The 27,785-nt window shown below is 45.6% G+C and overlaps 1 pseudogene; it reads left to right on the top strand.

The window, feature by feature from the left end:
• Nucleotides 1–20,443: 20,443 nt before the first annotated feature.
• On the top strand, nucleotides 20,444–24,323 carry LOC116906150 (annotated as a pseudogene).
• The last annotated feature ends 3,462 nt before the right edge of the window (nucleotides 24,324–27,785 follow it).

Below are 27,785 nucleotides of genomic sequence, written 5' to 3' on the forward strand. Positions count from 1 at the left end.
TGGTGTTGGTGTTGGTGGTGGGGCACCATGAATCCTTGAAAGACTTACTTATCTCCAGAGGGGGAAAACTTTCTGAGGTGCACTGGGCTCTTGGAAGCCTGGAGACTATGCAAAGCACAGCCCACAGGAAGCTCTAGTTGTGAAGACCAACTAGCTGGGGCCTGAGGTATCCATGGCATCGAGAAACTTTTGAGAAGGAGGTGAGGCTGTGTTAATCTTGAGATTTACCAGATAGGAAATTAATTCCACTATTTTGGGCCATATTTAAAGCAAGCTTTATTGACTGTTGAATACTGACCAGGACATGGACTTCGGGCAGAACCAGATCCTGGAATGTTCCAGCTCAGTACCCCGAGACACACATGTAGAGGGGTTTCTAAAGACTGATCTATGCACCACTTTCCCATGAGGCATTGTTATTTTTTCCAAGCATGACAACTTCCGACCTTCTAGGAAGTTACCAGGTCCTTGGGCAGGTGGGGTGTGCAGCTCACTTCGGGCATTTCAGATGGGCAGTCTTTTCTTACGATGCTCCCCATGGCTTTATTTTTTGCATGCTGCACCCTGTCACGATGGAAGCCAGGTGGGAGGCACGCCTCAGCAGCAGCGTGAGAGAGGCAGGTACGGCCATCCTGGGCCGCACTCCCCCCCACTCACCTCAGCAGTGAGATGGAGTGGGTCTGTCAGATGTACAGTTTCCTCTCGGCTGCTGGGAACCCACAGCCTTGTAGCCTTCTAATTGCTGAGATCTGGGATAGTGCTAATCATTTTATTTTGGTTCTGAGATAAGGTCTTACCACGTACCCCACATGGACTTGAACCTATGGTGCTCCTGTCTCTTCCTTTCCCACGCAGAGTGAATAGGCTACTGTGGTTTGGGGTAGTGACAAGTTTGTGGCTTGGTGTTAATTACTTGGAAACAAGAGCTCCTTCACACACTTGCTCTTGTAGGTTTGGTTCCCAGTATCCATGTTAGGAGGATTAAACCACCTGCAACTCCAACTTCAAGGGCTCTGATCTCCTTTTCTGGCCTCCACAGGCACCCATACTAACACATGGTGCCTCCTCTCCCCTCCCCATACATATATTTAAGATAAACTAAAAAAGAAAAAAGAAAGTGAGAGACTTCAACAATCCATGTACAGATGAGGATTCAAACGTAGTCTACACAGACCAACATCACACCCATGAGGCAACTGCTCCCCGGAGTTGTACGGTGCACAGCATGGACGCTGGCCCTAGGCGACATGAAACTGACTTCCCTTCTCCTTGGAGAGTCTCTGATGTGGATGTTTTCCTGATGTTTGAGTTGGACTGGGCTCAAGAGAAGAGCTGGCAGAGGGCTGGGCAGTGTATGTGGATGCTAATTGTTGGAAGACCATGTGATTAAGGTAGCAGTCCACCATGTCTGGGTAGCTCTCCAAGCTTGATGCAAAATGGAGGAGTCCCTTTCTCAGAGGGGCTTCCTCCTTTCCTCTGACTTCATCTGGAGAGTGTCTCTGAGCAGGTCCCTGACATTATCTGGAGGACGACTCTGTTCAGAGCTTCCTGTAAACACTGCATGATTTCAGCACCTAAGTCCCGCTGAGCTTTTGCCGCTACGTGATAATTAGGTATCAATCAGCCCTCCTGCCGTAATGTAACCCTAAGAGCCCTTATCCTACCCCTGAAACAATAAAGTTGAGCTGTGTCTTAGGGTTTTACTACTGGGAAGAGACACCATGACCAAGGCAACTCTTATAAGGACAGAATTTAGTTGGGGCTGGCTTACAGGTTCAGAGGTTCAGTCCATTATCATCAAGGCAGGAGCATGGCAGCATCCAGGCAGGCATGGTGTGAGTTCTACATCTTCATCTGAAGGCTACTGGCTTCCAGGCAGCTAGGATGAGTGTCTTAAAGCCCACACCCACAACGACACACTTCCTCCAACAAGACCACACCCACTCCAACAAGGCCACACCTCCTAATAGTGCCACTCCCTGGGCCAAGCACATTCAAGCCATCACAAACTCTCACTGAAGCTGACTCCTAGAAGTCCTTCCATCATACTCGTGGCTGTCCAAACCCTGCTCTCTGCTTCTGCTCTCCCTGCTATCATGGACCTGTGGCTGATGGTCCCCGAGGAGAGGGAGATCCACAGCTAGCCATTCTGAGTACTAGGGGTATCCTGAAGGAGGCTGCTTTCTCTCTTTGGAGAAAGCCAACACAGGTAGGCATTCTTTCTCTCTGTTTTTTGGCCACCATCATTTGATTGGTTGCCCAGGGCCATGCAGAAAGAATGACAGATGGACTGTGGTGTCCCCCCCCTCCAACCCCCCTTTGGTGTGAACCCAGCCACAATGGGTGCTCCTCTGTCTAGACACCACCGTGAGGACTACGTGTCCCAAGGACTTCATGCTGCTGCGGAGTTCCCTCTTAATCTAAGAACTGTGTGGAAGCTCTAAAGGGGTTTCCAGTCCCTCACTGGGCAGTATCTCTGTCACTCACAATAGTGCTTGATCTTTCGGAGCCATTGCTGCTGGAGCAGATTAATGGTGCAGTCACCACCCTAAGAAAGAACTTAGAGATGTAGATTGTCAGCAATGACCGCCACCCTTAGAGAGCATTTGGAAAAATAAAATTGTCAGTGAAGCCAGGTTGAGATGTATTTGCTACTGGCTCTGATGTAGAAAATCTTAGGGAACAACTTGAAGTTCAGAAAGACACACTCTTATTAGTTAAGCTAGGACCCTTTATGGTCGGGGAACAAGAACAATGGTAACACTGGCTGATGTCTTACATCCATTTTTACCCTCAGCTTCCTCATATAATTTAATAAGAACTGCTGATGAGTAGATGTGCGTCCTGAGGCTTTAAAGTAGACATAACTGAATTTTATACAATGGTTTAGATTTGTGATTCTTTTAAGATTCATATAAGATTATCTTTAAAGATAAATAATAAACTAATGAATCCTTTCTTTGTAACTGCAATAAGAGAAACTTGGCTGAGCAAACTACCGTGCTTCTCACACTTTGTTAATCTATAACAGCTTAGTTACGGGGTTGGGGATTTGGCTCAGTGGTAGAGTGCTTGCCTAGCAAGCGCAAGGCCCTGGGTTTGGTCCCCAGCTCTGAAAAAAAAAAAAAAAAGAAAACCTCATAACAGCTTAGTTACAGATGTTCATGGGTGCTTGGGAATAATTTGTTTTCTTTGCCTGTACTGTGCAATGTTATTTCTTGTGAAAGGTATGGGGGGGAACATACTGGTTTTTTCATAGTCATTCACTAGAAGAAAGCTAAAATGTAATCACCTTGTAATTTTGTACCGCTTGAAAGATTTGGCTGGGATACAGAAGCCATGGGAGAAAAAATAAAGTTGTTGGAACATTGTTCCTTCCACTTACCAATTATGTGTATATATGCATATATGTATATAAGTATATATGTATGTGTATGTATATGTGTGTATGTAAAGTTTGTGTGGGAATGGGTTGAAGATGTTCTATTAAATCTGTATGTATGTGTGTGTAAAACTTGTGTGGGTGTATATTGGAGTTTGCTCAGTCCACCAACTGTGTGTGTGTGTGTGTGTGTGTGTGTGTGTGTGTGTGTGTGTGTAAATATGTACATATGTGTATGTGTGAAATGCTTGGAGCCTGCTTGCTGGAACTTTGCTCCATCCAGTCAGTGTGTGAATATGTATATGTCTGCATGTATTTGTATGTATGAAGTTTTTGAAGTCTGCCTTTTGCTTCATCGTGTGTGTGTGTGTGTGTGTGTGTGTATGAATTTTCCCTCTTTTCTTTCTCGATGGCCCCCAAGGAGTTAAGTGTTCAGAGTTTTTTTGCTGGCCACAGGGAGTGGCAGCCACAGTAAATTACATTTTGTCCCTTCAGGGGAAAGTCTGTGGAGTAATTTTTTTTTTTAATTGCTGGCTGCCATAGGCATCAGCCCCATCAGTATCTGGACCAACCCCCATCAGTTGCTAGTAGTACTGACCTCCACTGGCTGCTTGCCTCAGTTTACCCTGCTGTGTCAAAGCTGATCTTTGGCAAGTGGTTCTGGATGGTCTTGTGTCCCCCACGATGTGAACATCCTTCACCAAATCTGCCAGGGTCTAGGTCTTGGACCTCATTCTCCAGAGAGTGAGCTATCCCAAGAATAAGCATGTTTAACTGTGAGGAAGGTATTATTGACTAACATGGGATGAAAGAGAAAAGGAAACAGAAGACAAAAATGCACATTGTTCTAGCTGCTCAATTGTAGGAAAATAGAGATATTAACATAATTAGGAAAGTAACAAGTAGAACAAAATTTACAATATTCCAAGAGCTGGAGGTGCATAGTTCAAGAGTAGGATATTCGTCAACGCCCATGAGGTTTTCAATGTCATCCCTAATGTGCTGGCTAGTTTTATGTTAACTTGACACAAACTAGAGTTATCTGAACTTCATGAGAAAATGGCCTCCATAAAATCCAGCGGTAAGGCGTTTTCTTAATTAGTGATTGACGAGGGAAAGTCCAGCCCACTGTGGGTGGTGCCATCCTTGGGCAGGTGGTCCTAAGTTCTGTAAGAAATCAGGCTGAGCAGACTATGATGAGCAAGCCAGTTAACAGCACCCCTCCATGGTCTCTGCTTCAGTTCCTGCCTCCAGGTTCCTGTCCTGCTTGATTTCTTGTCCTGACCATTTTCAGTGATGGAATACAATGTAGAAGTACAAGCCAAATAAACCCTTTCCTCCCCAACTTGATGTTTGGTCATGTTTTTTCATTGCAGTCATAGTAACCCTACCTAAGACACCTAGTACCAACAGCCAACCAACCAACCAAAACTCCTAAAAACAGCAATCAGGAAAACCCTACTGAAATTTGAGAATTACTTATAGAAGCAAAGACAATAGACCATGTAGTGTTAACCACTTCAAAGTTCACAAAACAGAAGGAGTAACATGATATTAATGTGACAAATTAAGGCTAAGGTTCCCGTCCTAGCAATAGATGTGTGCACACATGAGTTAAGCCTCCTTTTATGCAGGTCTACAGAGAAGGAACAACAAGTGGGGCAAAAAGAAACACAAAATGTGTGTGTGTGTGTGTGTGTGTGTGTGTGTGTGTGTTGTCCACAAATCCCAGTCATGAAGAAATTACTTAAAGACTTACAGTCAACTTCCTGTATCACTGAGCTACACACACACACACACACACACACACACACACACACACACACACACACACACTTTTATTCTGAGAGAGAGTCTTATGATGTAGCCCTGGGAGGTCTAGAACCTCTAGAACCCATTATGTAGTCCAGGCTAGCCTTGAACTCAGATGGGTATCTACCTGTCTCTGCTTCCCACATGCTAGGACTAAAGGTGAGGGTCACTATGCCTGGTCAAAATTTTTTTTATGGTGCTGAGAGTTGAAGGCAGGATTTCTCATGTGCTAAGCATGTACTGTGCTATCAGACCCCCAGCTCTGGTCACAACTGTGTAGTCATCTAAAGTGGAGAGGAAGGAAGGCTTTTTACCGTGCGGTTAGCAACAATTGGATAAACAGTCAGCTGTATGTCAAATAACAAAGGGCAAATTTTACAAAGCTAAAATCATAGCGGATGCAGGGAAGCTCCGGACAAGCAAATGTATAGTCAACTTGAATTCAATTCTTTGATCAGTGAGGGCTCATTGGGAAAATGAGCTTGGATACAGAGGATCTCAACATCAAATCTATAGAAGCAGTACGAGGCTTGTCTCTCTTCCAATCACTTCATAACTTTTCCTTTTTAAGAATTAATAATGTGCCATATACATTTATCTCATTATTATTTTTCACTAAGACAGTTCTTCCTGGAGTCCATGGGCAGAGTGGAGGGGGCCACATCCCAGTTTACAAGTTTCATAAAATCGCCAACTGTTGTGGCTGAAATATGGGTAACGGAGGCGACCTTACAAATGCCAAATTTATCCCTGGTAGAGCCACATTGTGTATGGAAGTTTGTGTCCACATATGTTCATTTGCACGTGGAAGTCACAGGCTGGTGTCAGGTGTCTTCCTCAGTCACTTTCCTTCCTCCCCCCTTTCCTTCTTTCTTTCATTCAATTCGTAGAATTTTTATTAATTCTTTGTGAGTCACATAATGTACCCCAAGTCCCACTCATCTCCCCATCCCCTAGTATCTGCCCCCTTTCCATTGCAATCTTCCCCCAAATAACACACACACACACACACACACACACACACACACACACACACACACACACCCCACCACCACCACCACCACCACCACCAACAACAACAACAACAAGAACAACAACCAAAGCATAGAAAACATCTCATGGTGGAAGCTGTAATGTGTCACAGTGTGTCCTGTCCTACAGTATATCCCTCTGTCCACACATCCTCACTTGCAAATGTTCATTGCAATGAGTCATTGGTCTGGTTCAAGATCTCTGGCTTCTGTGACTCCATCAATATTGGATCCTTTCTGGGACTCCTCACAGTTATCCAGTTGTCGCCCTGTGTCATGAAAGTCCTGCAGCTTTAGAACAGCAGGACTGGCCCTTTCATGAATCCCAACCACTCACAGATGGTACAGGTTTTGGGGTTGGCCAATCCAGAGACCTGGATCCGGACTTGAATGGTAGTTGTCTTACTCAGGGTTTCTATTCCTGTACAAAACATCATGACCCAGAAGCAAGATGGGGAGGAAAGGATTTATTCGGCTTACACTTCTACATCGCTGTTCATCACCACAGGAAGTCAGGACTGGAATTCACACAGGGTAGGAACCTGGAGGCAGGAGCTGATGCAGAGGGCATGGAGGGGTGTTAATTACTGGCTTGCTCAGCCTGCTTTCTCATAGAACCCAGGGCTACCAGCCCATGCATGGCACCACCCACAGTGGGCCCTCCCACCTTTGATCACCAATTGAGAAAATGTCTTATGCTAGATCTCAGAGGCATTTCCTCAATTGAAGCTCCTTTCTCTGTGATAACTTCAGCTTGTGTCACGTTGACACACAAAGCCAGCCAGGACAGTAGCTGAGCCAGTCAGCCCACAGCTCTCCCTTATCCTCACTGTGACCAGGGTGACCTCCTCAGCACTGCTCCAGCTAGGCCATCCAATGCTGCCATTGGCTGGGGGCAGGGTCAGCTCTCTTGCTCTTCAGGGCTTCTGGCTGACTTCAGGGCTGGCTCACCTGCACCCACATTTCCAGAGCCAGCCCCGCTGTGCTGCCCAGTCAAGGTTGGGGGCCCACTCTCCCAAGTGCTGCAGCCTGTGAGGGGCTGAGAAAGTTTTCCTGCTCTCACACCCTTGGTGATGGCTTACCTGTGCCAGGGCCAGCTCCACTGTGTTGCCCAGGCAAAGTGCAGAGCCCACTCTCCCAAGTGCTACAGTCAGTGACAAGATAGGCTAGCCCTTCCACTCTCATGATCCCAGGGTCAGCTCTCCTGGCTTCTGCAGATGGCAAAAGGTGGAACACATTACCCCTGAACCTGTACCATCTCACAGCAGATGAGTGACGGGGCCAGTTCTCTCATGCTTTCTCCCTTGGGGCTGGCTCACCCACACTCTCTCCACCAGAGTCAGCCCAAGCAAGGTACAGGGCCAACTCTCCCCAGTACTGCAGCCAGTGAGGGGCAGGGCCAGTTCTCCAGTTCTCATGTCCTTAGGTCAGCTTTCCCAACTGCCTCAGATGGTGAGGGGTGAAGGGGCAGAGGGCATCTTTCCCAACCCTCAGGCTACCTCATAGCAGATAAATGGTGGGGCTTTCTGGCTAGCTCACCTGTACCCCCCTCTACTAGGGCCAGCTCTGTGCTTCCCAGGTGAGTTGCATGGCCTGCTCTCCTGAGTTCTGCAACCAGCAAGGGTCAGGGCCAGCTCACCTGCCCTCATGATCCCAGGGCTAGTTCTCCAACTGCCACAGGTAGTGAGGAGTGAGAGTGGGGAGGATATCGCCCCTGCACCCCCACCACCTCATGGCAGATGAGTAGCAGAATCAGCTTTCCAGTGCTCTAGCTCTCGGGACTGTGTCATCTGCATCCCCCCATCCCCACCCCTAGAGTCAGCTCTGCTATGCTGTCCAGGTGAGGGGCAGGGCTAGCTCTCCCGAGCATACGGCCTAGTGGGAAACTTTCCTGACTGCTGGAGGTGGCAAGGGGCAGGGGCTTATCACTTCTATGCCCACACCACCCCACAAGTGGTAGGGCTGTTCTCCACACTTCACACCCTTGAGCTGTCTCACCCAACCTCCTCCCCCAGCCCCATTGTGCTGCCTGAGTGAGGTACAGGGTCTGCTCTCCTGAGAGATGCCATGATGTGAGATGGGGCCAGCTCTCCTGAGAGCCACATCCAAAGAGGGATAGGGCCAGTTACGTACAGCACCGGACATCCTCATGGTCCCCTGCAGTTGCCTCAACCAGGGACATCCTCATGCTCTCTAGTGAAAATATGAGTCTCAGACACTCCCGGCACTGTATAATCATGGACTTAGACAAGGGCCTCAGTGGCAGTTCAGGCTGAGACATCACAATGGGCCCAGGTAGTGGGGCTGACCACTTATAAGAGGCTGCTCTTCTTCACTCAGTCTCCAGTCCCTTCTCTCTTCGTAATGCTCAAGCTTCTCCCACACCCACACCACCAGGGCGAGCTCTCTAGCACTGTCCTGGCTAGCTCACCCAATGCCAAAGTTAGCAAGGCTCAGGACCAGCTCTCCCACCTGCCTTGAGGGGTGAGGAGGGGAAGGCATCTCTTCCTTGCCTATGCCACCACCCGACGGATGATGGTTGAGGTCTGCTCACTGGAGCCCTCGTCTCCAAGGTCAGCTTTATTGTGCTCCCCTGGTGAGGTACAAGGCCCACTTTTCTGAGTACCTGAACCAGTGAGGGAAGAGGCCAGCTATGCACAGCCCTTGAACATCAACATGGTCCCAGGCAGCAGCCCAGACCAGGGACATCTGTATACCCTTTGGTGGTAATGTGGGCCATGGACATCAACACAGATCCCTTCTTCTGCACAGTCATGGATCCTGACATGGCCTTCAATAGCAGCACGGGCCACACCTTCACCATGGCCTCAGGAGGCAGGACAGGTTACTCAGAACAGGCTGTTCCGCTCCACCCTCGCTTTCTAGTTCTGTTTCCTTCATAACTCTCAGACATTCGTTTTTATTTCTCTCCCATCTCGCCACCACATACTTGTACACTGTAGTGGCACCCACTAGGGGGGCAGTTCACTCTGTGGGTGGGCTTTCTTTCTTTCTATTTTTCTTTTTTTCCCCTCCATCTTTATTAAATTGAGTATTTCTTATTTACATTACAATTGTTATTCCCTTTCCCGGTTTCCAGGCCAACATTCCCCTAACCCCTCCCCCTCCCCTTCTATATGGGATTCCCCTCCCCATCCTCCCCCCATTACTGCCCTCCCCCCAACAATCCTGTTCACTGGGGTTTCAGTCTTGGCAGGACCAAGGGCTTCCCCTTCCACTGGTGCTCTTACTAGGCTATTTATTGCTACCTATGCAGTTGGAGCCCAGAGTCAGTCCATGCATAGTCTTTGGGTACTGGCTTAGTCCCTGGAAGCCCTGGTTGCTTGGCATTGTTGTTCATATGGGGTCTCAAGCCTCTTCAGCTCTTTCAGTCCTTTCTCTGATTCCTTCAACGGGGGTCCCGTTCTTAGTTCAGTGGTTTGCTGCTGGCATTCGCCTATGTATTTGCCGTATTCTGGCTGTGTCTCTCAGGAGAGATCTACATCGGGTTCCTGTCAGTCTGCACTTCTTTGCTTCATCCATCTTATCTATTGGTGGCTGTATATGTATGGGCCACATGTGGGGCAGGCTCTGAATGGGCATTCCTTCCATCTCTATTCTAAACTTTGCCTCCCTATCCCCCCCTCCCCTCCCCTGCCAAGGGTATTCTTGTTCCCCTTTTAAAGAAGGAGTGAAGCATCCACATTTTGGTCATCCTTCTTGAGTTTCATGTGTTTTGTACATTTAAGGTAATTTGAGCATTTGGGCTAATATCCACTTATCAATGAGTGCATACCATGTGTGCTTTTCTGTGATTGGGTTACCTCACTCAGGATGATATTTTCCAGTTCCATCCATTTGTCTATGAATTTTATAAAGTCATTGTTTTTGATAGCTGAGTAGTATTCCATTGTGTAGATGTACCACATTTTCTGTATCCATTCCTCTGTTGAAGGGCATCTGGGTTCTTTCCAGCTTCTGGCTATTATAAATAAGGCTGCTATGAACATAGTGGAGCATGTGTCTTTGTTATATGTTGGGGCATCTTTTGGGTATATGCCCAAGAGAGGTATAGCTGGGTCCCCAGGTAGTTCAATGTCCAAATTTCTGAGGAACCTCCAGACTGATTTCCAGAATAGTTGTACCAGTCTGCAATCCCACTAACAATGGAGGAGTGTTCCTCTTTCTCCGCATCCTCGCCAGCATTTGCTGTCACCTGAGTTTTTGATCTTAGCCATTCTCACTGGTGTGAGGTGAAATCTCAGGGTTGTTTTGATTTGCATTTCCCTTACGACTAAAGATGTTGAACATTTCTTTAGGTGCTTTTCAGACATTCGGCATTCCTCAGCTGTGAATTCTTTGTTTAGCTCTGAGCCCCATTTTACTTTTCTTTTCTTTTTTTATTCTTCGGAGCTGGGGACCGAACCCAGGGCCTTGTGCTTGCTAGGCAAGTGCTCTACCACTGAGCTAAATCCCTAACCCCAGCCCCATTTTTTTTTTCTTTTTTCTTTTTTTCGGAGCTGGGGACCGAACCCAGGGCCTTGCGCTTGCTGGGCAAGCGCTCTACCTCTTAGCTAAATCCCCAACCCCACCAGCCCCATTTTTTAATAGGGTTATTTGTCTCCCTGCAGTCTAACTTCATGTGTTCTTTGTATATTTTGGATATGAGCCCTCTATCAGTTGTAGGATTGGTAAAGATCTTTTCCCAATCTGTTGGTTGCCGCTTTGTCCTAACAACAGTGTCCTTTTGCCTTACAGAAGCTTTTGCAGTTTTATGGAGATCCCATTTGTCAATTCTTGATCTTAGAGCATAAGCCATTGGTGTTTTGTTCAGGAAATTTTCTTTCCAGTGCCCATGTGTTCCAGATGCTTCCCTAGTTTTTCTTCTATTAGTTTGAGGTATCTGGTTTGATGTGGAGGTCCTTGATCCACTTGGACTTAAGCTTTGTACAGGTGATAAGCATGGATCGATCTGCATTCTTCTACATGCTGACCTCCAGTTGAACCAGCACCATTTGTTGAAAATGCTATCTTTTTCCATTGGATGGTTTTTGGCTCCTTTGTCAAAAAATCAAGGGACCATACGTGTGTGGGTTCATTTCTGGGTCTTCAATTCTATTCCACTGGTCTATCTGCCTGTCTCTGTACCAATACCATACAGTTTTTATCACGATTGCTCTGTAATACTGCTTGAGTTCAGGGATAGTGATTCCTCTGGAAGTCCTTTTATTGTTGAGGATAATTTTAGCTATCCTGGGTTTTTTGTTATTCCAGATGAATTTGCAAACTGTTCTGTCTAACTCTCTGAAGAATTGGATTGGAATTTTGATGGGGATTGCAATGAATTTGTAGATTGCTTTTGGTAAAATGGCCATTTTTACTATATTAATCCTGCTAATCCATGAGCATCTTCTTTCCATCTTCTGAGATCTTTGATTTCTTTCTTCAGAGGATTGAAGTTCTTATCATACAGATCTTTCACTTGCTTGGTTAAAGTCACACCAAGGTATTTTATATTATTTGGGACTATTACGAAGGGTGTTGTTTCCCTAATTTCTTTCTCGGTTTGTTTCTCTTTTGTGTAGAGAAAGGTACCGATTTATTTGAGTTAATTTTATACCCAGCCACTTTCTGAAGGTGTTTATCAGGTTTAGTAGTTCTCTGGTGGAACTTTTGGGATCACTTAAATAGACTATCATATCATCAGCAAATAGTGATATTTTGACTTCTTCCTTTCCAATCTGTATCCCTTTGATATCCTTTTGTTGTCTGATTGCTCTGGCTAGGAGTTCGAGAACTATATTGAATAAGTAGGGAGAGAGTGGGCAGCCTTGTCTAGACCCTGATTTTAGTGGGATTGCTTTAAGTTTCTCTCCATTTAGTTTAATATTAGTTACTGGTTTGCTGTATATAGCTTTTACTATGTTTAGGTATGGGTCTTGAATTCCTGTTCTTTCTAGGACTTTTATCATGAAGGGGTGTTGAATTTTGTCAAATGTTTTCTCAGCATCTAATGGAATGATCATGTGGTTTTTATCTTTCAGTTTGTTTATATAGTGGATTACATTGATGTTTTTCTGTATATTAAACCATCCCTGCATCTCTGGGATGAAGCCTACTTGATCATGATGGATGATTGTTTTAATGTGCTCTTGGATTCGATTTGCAAGAATTTTATTGAGTATTTTTGCGTTGATATTCATAAGGGAAATTGGTCTGAAGTTGTCTTTCTTTATTGGGTCTTTGTGTGGTTTAGGTATTAGTAATTGTGGCTTTATAGAAGGAATTCGGTAGCGCTCCATCTGTTTCAATTTTGTGGAATAGTTTGGATAGTATTGGTATGAGGTCTTCTATGAAGGTCTGATAGAATTCTGCACTGAACCCATCTGACCTTGGCTCTTTTTGGTTGGGAGACTTTTAATGACTGCTTCTATTTTGTTAGGAGTTATGGGGTTGTTTAAATGATTTATCTGTTCCTGATTTAACTTCGGTACCTGGTATCTGTCTAGGAAATTGTCCATTTCCTGCAGATTTTCAAGTTTTGCTGAATATAGGCTTTTGTAGTAAGATCTGATGAATTTCCTCTGAATCTGTAGTTATGTCTCCCTTTTCATTTCTGATTTTGTTAATTTGGACACACTCTCTGTGTCCTCTGGTTAGTCTGGCTAAGGGTTTATCTATCTTGTTGATTTTCTCAAAGAACCAGCTTTTGGTTCTATTGATTCTTTGTATAGTCCTTTTTGTTTCTATTTGGTTGATTTCAGCTCTGAGTTTGATTATTTCCTGCTTTCTACTTCTCCTGGGTGTATTTGCTTCTTTTTGTTCTAGAGCTTTTAGGTGTGCAGTCAAGCTGCTGACATATGCTCTTTCCTGTTTCTGCAGGCACTCAGAGCTATGAGTTTTCCTCTTAGCACAGTTTTTTTTCATTGTGTCCCATAAGTTTGGGTATGTTGTACCTTCATTTTCATTACATTCTAAGAAGTCTTTAATTTCTTTCTTTATTTCTTCCTTAACCAGGTTATCATTTGAGTAGAGCATTGTTCAATTTCCATGTATACATGGGCATTCTTTCCCTATTGTTATTGAAGACCAGCTTTAGCCCGTGGTGGTCTGATAGGACACATTGGATTATTTCTATCTTTCTGTATCTGTTGAGGCCTGTTTTGTGACTGATTATATGGTCAATTTTGGAGAAAGTACCTTGAGGTGGTGAGAAGAAGGTATATCCTTTTGCTTTAGGATAGAATGTTCTATAAATATCTGTTAAGTCCATTTGGTTCATAACTTCTTTTAGTCTGTCTCTGTTTAATTTCTGTTTCCATGATCTGTCCATTGATGAGAGTGGGGTGTAGAAATCTCCTATTATTATTGTGTGAGGTGCAATGTGTGCTTTGAGCTTTAGTAAGGTTTCTTTTTTTTTTTTTTTTCCGGGGCTGGGGACCGAACCCAGGACCTTGCGTTTCCTAGGTAAGTGCTCTACCACTGAGCCAAATCCCCAACCCCTAGTAAGGTTTCTTTTATGTATGTAGGTGCCTTTGTATTTGGAGCATAGATATTTAGGATTGAGAGTTCATCTTGGTGGATTTTTCCTTCGATGAATATGAAGTGTCCTTCCTTATCTGTTTTGATGACTTTTGGTTAAAAATCAATTTTATTCAGTATTAGAATGGCTACTCCAGCTTGCTTCTTCAGACCATTTGCTTGGAACGTTGTTGTCCAGCCTTTTACTCTGAGATAGTGTTGTGTTTGTCTCTGAGGTGTGTTTCCTGTAGGCAGCAAAATGCTGGGTCCTCATTGCATATCCAGTTTGTTAATCTGTGTCTTTTTATTGGGGAATTGAGACCATTGATGTTGAGAGATATTAAGGAATAGTGATTGTTCCTTCCTGTTATATTTGTATTTGGAGGTGAGATTGTGTTTGTGTGCTTGTCTTCTCTTTGTTTTGTTGCAAAACGATTAGTTTCTTGTTTTTTCTAGGGTGTAGCTTGCCTCCTTGTGTTGGGCTTTACCATTTATTATCCTTTGTAGCGCTGGATTTGTAGAAAGATATTGTGTAAATTTGCTTTTGTCATGGAATATCTTGGTTTCTTCATCTATGTTAATTGAGAGTTTTGCTGGATTCAGTAACCTGGGCTGGCATTTGTGTTCTCTAAGGGTCTGTATGACATCTATCCATCTTCTGGCTTTCATAGTCTCTGGTGAGAACTCTGGAGTGATTCTGATAGGTCTGCCTTTATATTTTACTTGACCTTTTCCCCTTACTGCTTTTAATATTCTTTCTTTGTTTTGTGCATTTGGTATTTTGACTATTATGTGATGGGAGGAGTTTTTTTCTGGTCCAATCTATTTGGAGTTCTGTAGGCTTCTTGTATGTTTATGGGCATCTTTTCTTTAGGTTAGGAAGTTTTCTTCTATGATTTTGTTGAAGATATTTACTGGTCCTTTTGAGTTGGGAGTCTTCACTCTTTCTATACTTATCCTTAGGGCTTGATCTTCTCATTGTGTCCTGGATTTCCTATATGTTTTGGGCAGTAGCTTTTTCCATTTTCCATTACCTTTGACAGTTGTGTCAATGATTTCTATGGAATCTTCTGCTCCTGAGATTCTCTCTTCTATCTCTTGTATTCTGTTGGTGATGCTTGTATCTACGGCTCCTTGTCTCTTCCTTTGGTTTTTTATATCCAGGGTTGTCTCCCTTTGTGCTTTCTTTATTGCTTCTATTTCCATTTTTAATTCCTTCACCTGTTTGATTGTGCTTTCTTGTAATTCTTTCAGGGATTTTGTGTTTCCTCTTTATAGGCTTTTGCTTGTTTATTTGTGTTTTCCTGCATTTCTGTAAGGGGGTTCTTTATGTCTTTCTTGAAGTCCTCCATCATCATGATCAATTGTGATTTTAAATGTAGATCTTGCTTTTTTGGTGTTTTTGGATATTCAGTGTTTGCTTTGGTGGGAGAATTGGGCTCCGATGATGCCATGTAGTCTTGGTTTCTGTTGCTTAGGTTCCTGTGCTTGCCTCTCCTCATCAGGTTGTCTCTGATGTTACCTTGTTCTGCTATTTCTGACAGTGGCTAGACCGTCCTATAGGCCTGTGTGTCAGGAATGCTGTAGCCCTGTTTTCCTGTTTTCTTTCAGCTAGCTATGGGGACAGAGTGTTCTTCTTTCAGGTATGTAATCCTTCCTGTCTACTGGTCTTTAGCTGTTCCTGTGGGCGTGTGTCCTGAGTCCACCAGGCAGGTCACTTGGAGCAGAAAAGTTGGTCTTACCTCTGGTCTCGGGCCTGACGTCTCTCCTCGGGGACTGCATTTCAGCTCTCCATGAGGGCAGCAACCAGAAGGCTCTATTTTTCATAGATAGGACTTCTTTGTGTAGCCCTGGCTGTCCTGGAACTTGTTTTGTAGAACAGGCTGACCTTGAAATTATAGATCTGCTTAGCTCTGTCTCCTGAGTGATGGGGCTAAAGGTGTGCACCACCACCGCCTGGTCTGAAAAGGAAGTTAATTAATTAATTAGTTAATTAATTAATTAAATGTGAATACACTGTAATTGTCTTCAGACACACCAGAATAGGTGCATCAGATCCCATTACTGATGGTTGTGAGCCACCATGTGGTTGCTGGGATTTGAACTCAGGACCTCTGGAAGAGCAGTCAGTGCTTCTAACCGTTGAGCCACCTCTCCAGCCCTGGAAAGAAAGTTTTAATGCTTTCACTGAGAAAGTTCTTTTGGTTATTTTGGAACCACTTCAGCTATGATTATAGCCACACCATGCTGCTCCCCCATTCGGCCTGGAGGATGTGTAGTGCTGGAGCTTACCATGCACCATCAGGCCCAAATAGAGATCTTTCAAATCTCTGTCTAATCTGGGGTGGTAGTGCATGCCTGTAAGCTTAGCATTTGAGAGGAGGGGGCGGGAGCACTAGGAGTGCCAGGTTTGTCCTCAGGTGTTTGTCCTCAAGTCTGGTGCCACGGAGGAGAGCTTCATCCCAAAGTGCCTTGACCCTCCTGCAAATTTAAGCAAACACTTTGTGGTCTGGCAGGAGCAGAGTTCGTGGGGGTGGGTGAGAGAGCAGCAAGACCCAGAGGGTCAGAAGTCCTCCAACATTGATTTTTCTCCCCTGGCTTACAACATAAAATGAGGTGAGTTAGTTACAAGGACTCATCTTAGAGGTGGCAGATAAACACAAACATGACACAGAAAATAAAAATCTTGCCACCCAGAAGTTGTCTGAGTTTGACTGCTCATGTCTGGGCTTTTAGGGGCATCGGGACTCTGTGTAGGGCCTCTGAGATACTGCAGATGAGACGGTATCTAATCAAAAGGTGGAGAGGCTTTAAACCACCATAAGTGGATGGGGGATCTGGACGTGATTAGCAGTTTTGTAGAGACAAAGAGCACACATGTCCCTTAGTCTGTCCCCGCTGTGTCCTGGTGTTTATTTACAACTGCCAATGTGTGTTGGCTAGAGGCTCAGAATATGCTCTTCTGTTCAAACTACATGGTAACGTCAATCCAGTCTGGCCTGCGTGAGACCTAGTCTTAAAAAACAAAAACAAGACAGGTGTGGCTGTGCATGTCTTTAATCTCAGCATATGGGAGGCAGAGGCAGGCAAATTTATGTGAATTCAAAGCCATCCTGGTCTACAGAATGAGTTCCAGGACAGCCAGGGCTACACAGAAAAACCCTGTCTCAAAAACTCAAAAGTCAAAACCCAAAACCAACCAACCAACCAACCAACCAACCAACCAACCAACCAACCAACCTACCAACCTCTAAAAGAAGACAACAAAAAAACTTCTTAGCCAAGGAATCAGGACGAGGGCATAGAGGCAGGAGTTCAAAGCTAGCTTGGTCTACACAGTAAGTTTGAAGCCAGCCTTGATTAGAGAATGAAGCCCTGCTTCAAATGAAACAGAACAGAAGAAATGACTACAACAAGGTCTAAATAATGGTTTCGGAACCACAGCTGGTCAAAGGACAGATAGAAAAGCAATGGGAAGAAACAAGGTTTTCTACCTCTGCTCCCACCTTCTCGCTTGGACTGGGGACAGTCACCTGGGTAAATCTGGGAACTGGGTGTAGAGGACTTGTTCTTCTTCTCAGGTGTGGTCTTGGAACATTGTCAGATATCCCAGATCCTTGGTGGTCGACCTTTGTCATGGAGAGAAAGGCAGGGCGGTGTGTGTGGACAGAGGTTCTTTCTGCAGCCTCCAGAGCGTGCTCTTGACTGGCTCTGCAGGGACTTCCTGACTGTGACGACGATAAACAGGTCCTGAGCCGACGATAAACAGGTTCTGAGCCGACTGAGATCAGAAGGCTCTTCTGGAAAGGGGGAAGAGTCAGTGCAGAGGGTCTGGGCTGGAGTTCGTTGTCGGGCTTGGGACAGTAAAGAGGGTAAAGCTTTGAAGGAGCTGAGGACAGAGGGAGAGGTGACCGGGAAGGAGGTGGGGAAAAGACTAGATTTTATTCTCAGAGTCATGAGAGTCGCTGAAGATTTGAAGGATGGAAATGTGTTCAGACTTCTCCAGGAGCTTCAGTTCTCCATTATGGTACAGGACCAAGGTGGGAACTTCATATCAGCAAGTGCTTTGTCAACACCTCTGTGGGGGAAGAGCAGAGACTGTCCCGGGCAGCCAAGGTGATGGAGCTGCTCATGGTCCTGAGTGGAGATGTTGCAGCTGGACTGCCGCACCTCAGCACCCAGGGCCACGAGAGTCTCAGTGAGGACAGCAGTCTCCACAGTCATGTGCAGGCAGCCAGCAGTGCGAGCGCCCTACAGTGGCTTGGAGACTGAGTACATCTCCCGCATGCGCATCAAACCTGGCATCTCGTTCTCAGCTATGTCCAGGGCCTTCCATCCCCAGGCAGCCAGTCCGATGTCCGCGACTTTGTAGGGCAGTTTATTAGACATGCTGGCGGCGCTTTTGCTAGGAGTGATGAACTCTGTGAAGGAGGCCGGGCGGCGCGGGGCAGCAACTTACTCTTAAGTTACAGCCCCATGTTGTGCTGGGTGGTGCACACCTGTAATCCCGGGTACGCGGTGAGCTCAAGGGCAACATGGGCTTTGTGAGGTGCTTTTCTAAAAACCATAAAAACAAACAAACAAACAAAAAACAAGAAAAAATACAAACCAAAATCAAACCAACAGAATACATACAAAAATATCAATGAAACATCCAAGAAAAACCAGACTAAACACTCAGAGAGAGCTCTGTGCTCTAGCTAAACCTGTATTGAGCCTAACGGAGTTTCTGGAAGCCCTATCTCCATGTGGCTCTGGGAAGGAGTGTGGATTGCTCTGTCTTTACGTTCTTACCATGCTGTTAACCGTGCACGGTGCACCCGCCACACACCAAAGAAGAAAAACCTTAGCTGCCCTTCCCAATTCTGCCACCAGATGGCGGCATGGCCCCGTGGGTGGATTTCTCTAGGCGCAGTAAATGGTGTGCAGGTGCTAAGGGGCAGGGTGATGTTTTGAGAGGAAGAACATTGGCAGAAAATAGAAACGTCTGTTATAGGTACAACTCAACTTTAACAAGTAAATGCACGGCGGTTAAACAACTTTCTCTCAGAGTTACTCTGTGCTCATTATCCAGAGTAGTCCTGAAATAATACATATGTCTCTTGATTGCATAGTTCAAGTATTTTCTTCTGCTCTCCAGGACTCTTTTTTACCCATTCCTTTAAGAATATGGATTTCTTCTGGTCTCATTTAAGGACCTCTTTCATTTACTGGGGACCAACTGTGTGCTGTGAACGTTTACATATTGGGTTATTTCTATTTCTCACAACAACCGTGAAATAATTGCTATTAATCCAATTTTACAAATATAAAAACTGGCGTGGGTAAGTGATTGGCTCCAGAACAAGACAGTGGCAGAATTGGTTTGAATCGATTGGCCTCCACGTTCACCTGCCTCTCACGGGATTTCTCAACCTTGGTGTTGTTGATAAGTAGGACTGGATAACTCTTTGTTAAGGTGAATGCTATAGGCCAGTGATTCTCAATCTTCCTAATGCTGAGACGCTTTAATACAGTTCTTTACCTTGTGGTGACCCCCAACCATAAAAGAATTTCATTGCTACTTCATTACTGTGATTTTGCTACTGTTATGGGTCATAATGTAGATGTCTGATCTGTAACCCAAAGGGGTCCCGACCCACAGGTTGAGAACCACTGCTGTAGGCTCTGTAGTATTGCAGTATTCCTTTGTCTTTTACATTTCGAGGAACAGTGAGCTAGGGTCTTGCCTGTGTTGTAACCTTCCTTCCTTGCACCCACTCTTCCTATTTCCAAGATGAAGCCGGTTCCCTTCCTCATTGCTTCTTGTCCCTTTAGGACACATTTCCTGGGACTCGTGTGAAAAGCTCTGGATGTTGGGTGGGTGGGAGTTAGTAGTGTAGTAAAATGAGCCTGGGGCTTCTTTGAGTCTTAGTAATCTTCACCTGCATCCTCTGCTGCCTGGAGATAGTTGTAGTAATTCACACTGAATGACCCTGACACCTTGTTTGGCCAGTCACAAGCTTGGTCTTGCTGCCGAGGACCATTGGCACTTCTGCATGACTGGAGCAGAGCTACGTACGTGCTGCCAGTGCTGGCCCAGATGCTCCTGAGGATGGAGCTTGGAGAAGGCAGAGAGGCAGAAGTGAGGGTAAAAGGCCTGGAAAGGGGTGTAGCCACTGAGCTAACCCCTAGCAGTAACTGCGTATTTTCTTTATTGACCATTTAAATGGAAATTTCAGGGATTTTTAAAAACTGTATTAATTAAATTAGGTATTCAACAATTTATGCAAATTCCTACTCTGTTGTGGGTCGATGCAAACATCAGTGGCAAAATTCATAGAAACCAGAACCAGGCCTGGTGAGACTGCTCAGTGGTTAAGGGTGCTTGCTCTGGAGGACAAAATTAAGATCCAGCACCCATGTAGTAAGCTGGATGTCTGCAGGAACACCTATAACCCCAGCTCCAAGGCAAGGACAGGAGGATTGCTGGGACTGGCTAGCTTCCAGTGCAGCTGAGAAAACATGAACCCCAGGTTCAGGAGGAGACTCTGCCTCAAAGAAATACATTGAGAGTGATAAAGGACACCCTACTGCCCTCTTCTACCCTCTGCACCTTACCACGCATGTGCAGATGCACTCATGCATGTATAATACACACACACACACACACAAGAAGAACCAAGCCAGGGTTAAAGTTAAGTCAAGAATCTGCAACATGGGGAGCAGAGTCCACAAAGGTGAAGGTGGAACCAGGGTCTGGATCTGGAGCTCTTGGGTGTATGCAGCACCTTGCCTTTACGTGTTACAGAGCTCTGACGCCAGTGCAAGCCCACAGGCAGATCCCGGGAACACCACAATTTGAACTGGAACAGACTGATAATTACCCCTGATAGTGGAAGCATGATCTTCGGAGGCGTTTACAGCTCAGTATTCCTCCTACCTGCACTTTGTGGGGTTTTTTTGTTTGTTTAAAAAAATTCAAATGGAAAATTAAAAAGTACACAAAAACAGAAGAACAATTTATTTGACTCTCCCGCTACATGCCACTTACCCTTCCAGATCCCTTATTTCCAAGCAAATCTGAGTCATCATTTTATCTGCAAATATTCTATCATGCACCCATATAAGTTAAAGACCTTAAAAAACTCAAGGTCATTTTAAAAATTTGTCTTTTGTTTATCCATTTAAACTTATTTTTAAATTTTATTTTTGCTTTCATGCATGTTATGTGTACCATGTGCTTGCATGGATGTTATGTGTACCATGTGCTTGCATGCATGTTATGTGTAGCATGTGTTTGCATGATGCCTGTGGAGACAGGAAGAAGCCCATTAGATCCACTGGAACTGGACTTACAGTCGGCTGAAAGCTGCCATGTAGGTTCTGAGAATTGAACCCAGGTCCTCTGTATGAGCAGTAAGTGCTCTTAACTGCTGAGCCACCTTTCCAGCCTCATGTATGTATGTATGTATGTATGTATGTATGTATGTATGTATGTATGTATGTGCTCATTCATTCATTCCAGTTTCATACATGTACACATTGATCATATCCACTCAACTCTCCCTCCCACTCCTATTCCCCCTGGACACCCTCCTCCCAACATGTGCCCCTCACATTTTTTTGTCCTCTACAGTTTTAAAGTTTTTTTTAAAAAAGGTTTATTTACTTAATGTATATGAGCATCCTGTCTCTGACTTATCAGAAGAGGGCATCGGATCCAATTACAGATGGTTATGAACCACCACGTGGTTGCTGGGGATTGAACTCATGACCTCTGGAAGAGCAGACAGTGCTCTTAGCCACTGAGCCATCTCTCCAGCCCCCTGTTTTAAAGTTTTAAAAAGCTCTTAGTAGTCAGTTTTGCAGCTTTCTGGAATGCAGGCTGGTCTTGTTGCCTGGTCTTGTACAGGTAAATGCTACGAGGTTCTGAATGCACCAGCCACGTCACATCCAGAAGACTGTGTGTCACAGCACTTCTCCCTGACCTTTGGCTTCTGCACTCATTCTGCCCCCTTTTCCCTGAGCCATGAGCGTATTGCATTAGCTGCCCCACTTAGGGTTGGGCACTTGTATCTACCTGTTCTCAGTACTTTGACGAGGTGCGAGTCTTTACGTGATCTACTCCTCACTGCAGAAGAGGCTTCTCTGACTAGTACGGAGGCTCTCACTAATCTCAGGGTATACATGCCCCCCCCACTACATTTTAATTTATTTTGTGTGTATGGGTGTTTTGCCTGCATGTGTGTCTGTGTACCACGTGCATGCCTTGTGCTGGAGGACGCAAGAAAAGGGGGTTGGATTCCCAGGGATTAGGATTGCGTATGCTTCCGAGACACCATGCGGGTGCTGGAAATCAAACCCATATCCTCTCGAAGAGCAGCCAGTGTTTTAGTCGCTGAGCCGCCTCTCAGCCCAATGCTAATATTTACAAGGCAGTTCCAGACTACATCGTTTAGCAAAACAACAGTAGCTCTCCCTTCCGCCTGTGCTGTCCCGAGTTTGGGTGCTTGACCAGATTTACCAGACACAACTGCCCTTCTGTGAGGAGGCCTCAGATCCAGAAAGAAGGTGGTTTGTTATGCTCGCCCATAACCTCTAGTCCATTATCACACCCATGGGCACAACTTGCCTGCCAAATTGGTATTTCAGTGCCAGGGTTCCCTGCTGGGACGTACCATTGATACCATTGGTACCTTCCCTCCCCGGTGGCCTGCAGGGACCCTTAATAGCCAGCAGGGGGAGGTTTTCGGGTTGACTCCACCTTGATGTCTCTTATGTCCTGCAAGCAAAGTGCCCAACACTAGTTTTACACCCAAATAAGTTGATAATTCCCAGTTGTTATGAGCGCCGACCACCTTGTCTTAGAGTATTTTCCAAGTTTATTGGGATCAAGGTTCAAAAATGTCTGTACCCTGTGATTGGTTAACATGGTTTTTAGCAACTATTCATCTATAGGTTCATGTCCACATTTCTCTCTGTTTCTTTCTCTCTGTTCTTCAATGAGTTACTTCTTTCCAAATGTTTTGTTTGTTTTCTCGATTTCACTGCATCGCTTGACAAACCTCTCTGTCTTCTATGCTGCTTACAGTGAGACCCATTTGCGATCTCACTCCCCTCCCCCCCCCACTTTACACACACACACACACACACACACACACACACACCTCTCAGGACTACCTTATACTAAGTGTATTGGAAGATATATAAGGTCTGTTTCTTGTGAGTGGTTTTGACTCCTGAGTCTTTTGGGGACAATCTTCGTAGTTTTTGGAAGTTTCCTTACGATCTAGTACCATTAAATATTTCAGATTTCTTTTATGCATTTCCTCCCTCAGAATTACTTCTAATGGGAGTGGCACTTAGAGATCTCATCCTGTGAGTGAGTGCTTGTTACTCTTGAATGAGTTATTATTGCTACATCTTCTGTTGACAGAGCTAGAACTCATAGCCTCTGCAAGAGCAACCAGTGTTCTTAACCACGGAACCATCTCTCCGGCCTCCTCTATGACGTATAACCATCATTTGGTGCTAAAAAAAAAAGAGAGGCTCCCTGCTTCTCCCTGTTCCAGAGACAGCCGAATCTCCTCATGCAGTACCAGCCTCATCCCATGGACAAGATGGTGAAGGTCAGTGTGAATGGATTTGGCCGTATTGGGCGCCTGGTTACCAGGGCTGCCTTCTCTGCATCTGGCAAAGTGGAGATTGTTGCCATCAACGACCCCTTCATTGACCTCAACTACATGGTCTACATGTTCCAGCATGACTCTACCCATGGCAAGCTCTATGGCTGAGAATGGGAAGCTTGTCATCAACGGGAAGCCCATCACCATCTTCCAGGAGTGAGATCCTGCTAACATCAAATGGGGTGACGCTGGTGCTGAGTATGTCCTGGAGTCTTCTGGTGACTTCACCACCATGGAGAAGGCTGGTGCTCACTTGAAGGGTGGGGTCAAAAGGGTCATCATCTCCGCCCCTTCGGCCGATGCCCCCATGTTTGTGATGGGTGTGAACCACGAGAAATATAACAACTCCCTCAAGATTGTCAGCAATGCATCCTGCATCACCCACTGGCTAAGGTCATCCATGACAAGTCTGTCATCATGAAAGGACTCATGTCCACAGTCCAAGTCATCACTGCCACTCAGAAGACTGTGGATGGCTGGAAAGCTGTGGTGTAATAGTTGTGGGGCAGCCCAGAACATCATCCTGTATCCACTGGTGCTGCCAAGGCCGTGGGAAAGGACATCCCAGAGCTGAATGGGAAGCTCACTGGAACTGCCTTCCGTGTTCCTACTCCCATTGTGTCCATTGTGGATCTGACATGCTGCCTGGAGAAACCCGCCAAGTATGATGACACCAAGAAGGTGGTGAAGCAGGCATCGGAGGGCCCACTAAAGGGCATCCTGGGCTACACTGAGGACCAGGTTGTCTCCTGCAACTTCAACAGCAACTCCCACTCTTCCACCTTTGATGGTGGGGCTGGCATTGCTCTCAATGACAACTTTGTAAAGTTCATTTCTTGGTATGACAGTGAAAACGGCTACAGCAACAGAGTGGTGGACCTCATGACCTACATGGCCTCCAAGGAGTAAGAAATCCTGGACCACCCACCCCAGCCTAGCAAGGATACTGAGAGCAAGAGAGAGGCCCTCAGTTGCTGAGGAGTCCCCATCCCAACTCAGGCCCCAACACTGAGCATCTCCCTCACGATTCCATCCCAGACTCCCATAATGACGAGGGGCTTAGGGAGCCCTCCCTACTCTCTTGAATACCATCAATGAAGTTCGCTGCACTCCCCCCTCCCCCAAAAAAGAAAAAATTAATTTTTATTTTATTTGTATGTATATGTACCACATGCCTGCAATACCCGAAGAGGCCAGAAGATGGTGTCAAATCACCTGCAACTGGAGTTACAGATGGTTGCGAGCTGTGGTGGGGGTGCTGGGAACTGAACTCAGATCCTCTGCCAAAGCAGTCAGTGCTCTTAACTGCCGAACTGTCTCTCCAGTGCCATCATTTGTTCTAAAGTTTATAGTTGAATTATGCTTGATGTTTGCTACCAATATTCATGTAGCTATCTTCCCAATCATCTCTATTTTCTGAAACTTTCTAGTATGTTCTGTAGGAAGGGATCGTAGCAAACATTTCTGAGTTCTTGAACATTATTAAAGGTTTCTCTGTGGCCTTTCAACTTGAAGATCAATTTAGCTGGGCATAAAATCTATAGATCAAATGTTCTTGTGTGTTTTGGTATAAATCATGCTGTCAAAAGGTCTCATTTTCTTTGTTTTATGAGTAGTATGGTCTTTCTGCTCAGATAGTCCAACTGTACTGGTTATTTACCTATTTTTTTTTTTATCATCAATTTGCCACAACTTGGAGTCACCTGGGAAGTGGGAAGCTGTAGGCAAAGGATTGCCTTGATCACATTGGCTCACGGTCATGTCTGTGAGGAAGTGGCTTGATTGATGATTAATCTTGGAGGACCTAGCCCACTGTGGTGACACCATCCTAGGCAGGTGGTCCTTGTGTGTACAGGAAGGCCAGCTGATCATAACCTAGGGGGAGCGGGCCAGTAGGTAGCATTCCTTAGTGGCCTATGTTTCAGTTCCTGCCCTGACTTTCTTCCATGACCAACTGTGATGTGAAAAATGTAAGCGGAAATAAATCCTTTCCTCCACAGCTTGCTTTCGGTCATAATGTTTATTACAACAATAGAAAGTAAACTAGGACACCATCTGACACCCCTGTGTGTGTGTGTGTGTGTGTGTGTGTGTGTGTGTGTGTGCGTGGATGAGGACGCTGGAGCTTGAACCAGAGCTTTGTACACCCTAGGCAAATACTCCATCCACCACTTTGCAATTGAGTTGTATCACCAGCTCCCTTCTACTTTTAATTTTTGAGATGGGGTATCAAAAGTTGTTCAGTTTGGCCTTGAATGTTCTCTCTCTTGCTAGGCAGGCCTTAAACTTGTCACCTTCCTGTCTCAGCTTCCCCTCCCAAGTAACTGGAGTACGTGTCGGTGCCTCCAGTCCTGGCATATATCCCTCTCTTTCGAGGACAGGGCATCTACATAAACTATTGTACATTCTTGAGCATGGGAGAATTTCTGTTTTCTCTCTTATTTCTATTAGTTATTTTATCATTTACTCACACCTGTATGGAATCCCGACTACGAACCTTCTCTGCTAACACAATTCTTCTTTCTGTTGTCCTCCCCATTGGTTCAGGGACATTGGGGGCTCTTTCGGTTGGCTCTTGGGTTCCTTTGATCTGGGCCTGTCACTGTGCAGGAATAACTCTTCCTAACTTCTGACCTCCCCATTCTCCCTGGGTACCGCTTTTTTCTTGCTTCATTCCTGCCTGGACTCTATAGCCGAGAATTCCCAGTGTATTCTGGCCTTTCTACTCTGAACAGCAAGTGTCATAACCTTGGCTCCTTTTGACTTTGTTCTTGTTCAGAGGGACGGTGAAGCTCTCGGTGTGCCTTGGTAAGCTCCCATTCTCAATGATGGCTCAGCCCCGTTTCTTACACACTTCCCAAGAAAACGGAGAGCAACGGGGGCTCAGTTCCTAACTTCCCTCCTTGGAATTCCCAGTGGAATTGCCTATTCTATCTACCTTCCCACTCTCAGTCCCCCCACTCCCCTTGTTTCTCTTTTTTTCCTTGGGCCAATCTCCCATCAGGTCAGCTCATCAGGAGGATGTTGCCTCTTCTTGCCTCCAGACTTCGTTCCATCAGTTGTCTAGTTCTGCATCCCCCTTCCACACTGTTTGTCTCTCCCTGACTGTGACTGTGTATACATCTTTCTCATCCTAAACACAAACACACATTTAAACATTTGACAGGACCACGAAGAGTCACTGTTCCCTATTTCTTCTTTCTCTTTCCTTCCTTCACTACACATCTGGAGAAAGCAACAGCTGGATTTGCTATTGTCCCTTCTTCCTGTTCACAAGCTTGTGGTACTTTCTTGCTACTCCAAGACTCACGGTATTCACTGGTCTTCTCTTCCTCATCTTTCAGACAAATATTTTACCTTTGTCATCTTGTTTCTGCCTCCCCAGGGATCAAACCTTCTCTTCCTGGTCCCCTCTCCTCCCCTGCTGCTCTGTTTCCGTTGGGAGGGGGAGGCTCTTTTTTAGGCCCGAAAGTTGTAGTTCCCACCCTCTGTTCTGGTTACCTGGGGAGAACAGGATTGACTATCCAGCTTTAACTGGACAGGTCCTCCCTAGACCTGTGAAACGAGTTCTTTGTATATTCAACCCCTGCATGAAAGCTGGAGTTTATCAATCTTTGCTAAAGGAGTTTCTGGTGGGCAGAGGCAGGTTTCTCAGACCCCTCTGTTCCCGATTCCCTGGTGGGGCTATGTTCAGGTCTTTCTGCCGAGTTCCGCAGTTTATTTCCAACTACTTCCTGGAAGCCTCCCAGAGCCTCAAGCCAACAGGCCAGAGTTGAAGCTGTTCTGTCATCTCTGCAGCAGACCCCGCCCTTCCCTGCTCCGCCAGTCCCAACCCTAAGGCACCTGCGCTGCCCAGACAGAACACTCACCGTCAGCCTAGTCTCCTGCTTCTCTTTCTTGTACATCCAGTTGGCTACACCACCCTGCCCGTGCAAATGCACCCCTTTCCCTGCTCCCCCTGAGGTTGGTTCTGCCCCATTCTCTTTGCTTCGCTTTGCCCACCCCCCCTTGGGTCTGCCCAGTCCCCAGCATTGAAAGGTTGTATGTTCGTTATTCTGTTCTCTGGATTCTCACACTCCTTTAATCCAAAGTTCCACAGTTTTCCTTCTAGATGACAAGTTGTCAAGATTTTCTTCTCCTGGGAAAGTCTCAGAGTGGCATCTAAAACTGGCCCGTGTTCTCCAGGCTGGTACATTGGAGTCGTCTGAGAAGCCTGTTAAAAAGCTAAGATTTAGGCCTCAGAACCAGGGCGTCTGTATTTTGAAGATACTCTGGGTGGTTCCGCTTCAAGATGGTGTTTGAGAACCATGGCTCCAAGATGTAGCCATGCCTTTTATCTGGTTCATAAAGCCCTCCTTCCCCTTGCTGTCT

This window comes from Rattus rattus, chromosome 7 (assembly GCF_011064425.1).
Source record: "Rattus rattus isolate New Zealand chromosome 7, Rrattus_CSIRO_v1, whole genome shotgun sequence".
NCBI classification, from domain to species: domain Eukaryota; kingdom Metazoa; phylum Chordata; class Mammalia; order Rodentia; family Muridae; genus Rattus; species Rattus rattus.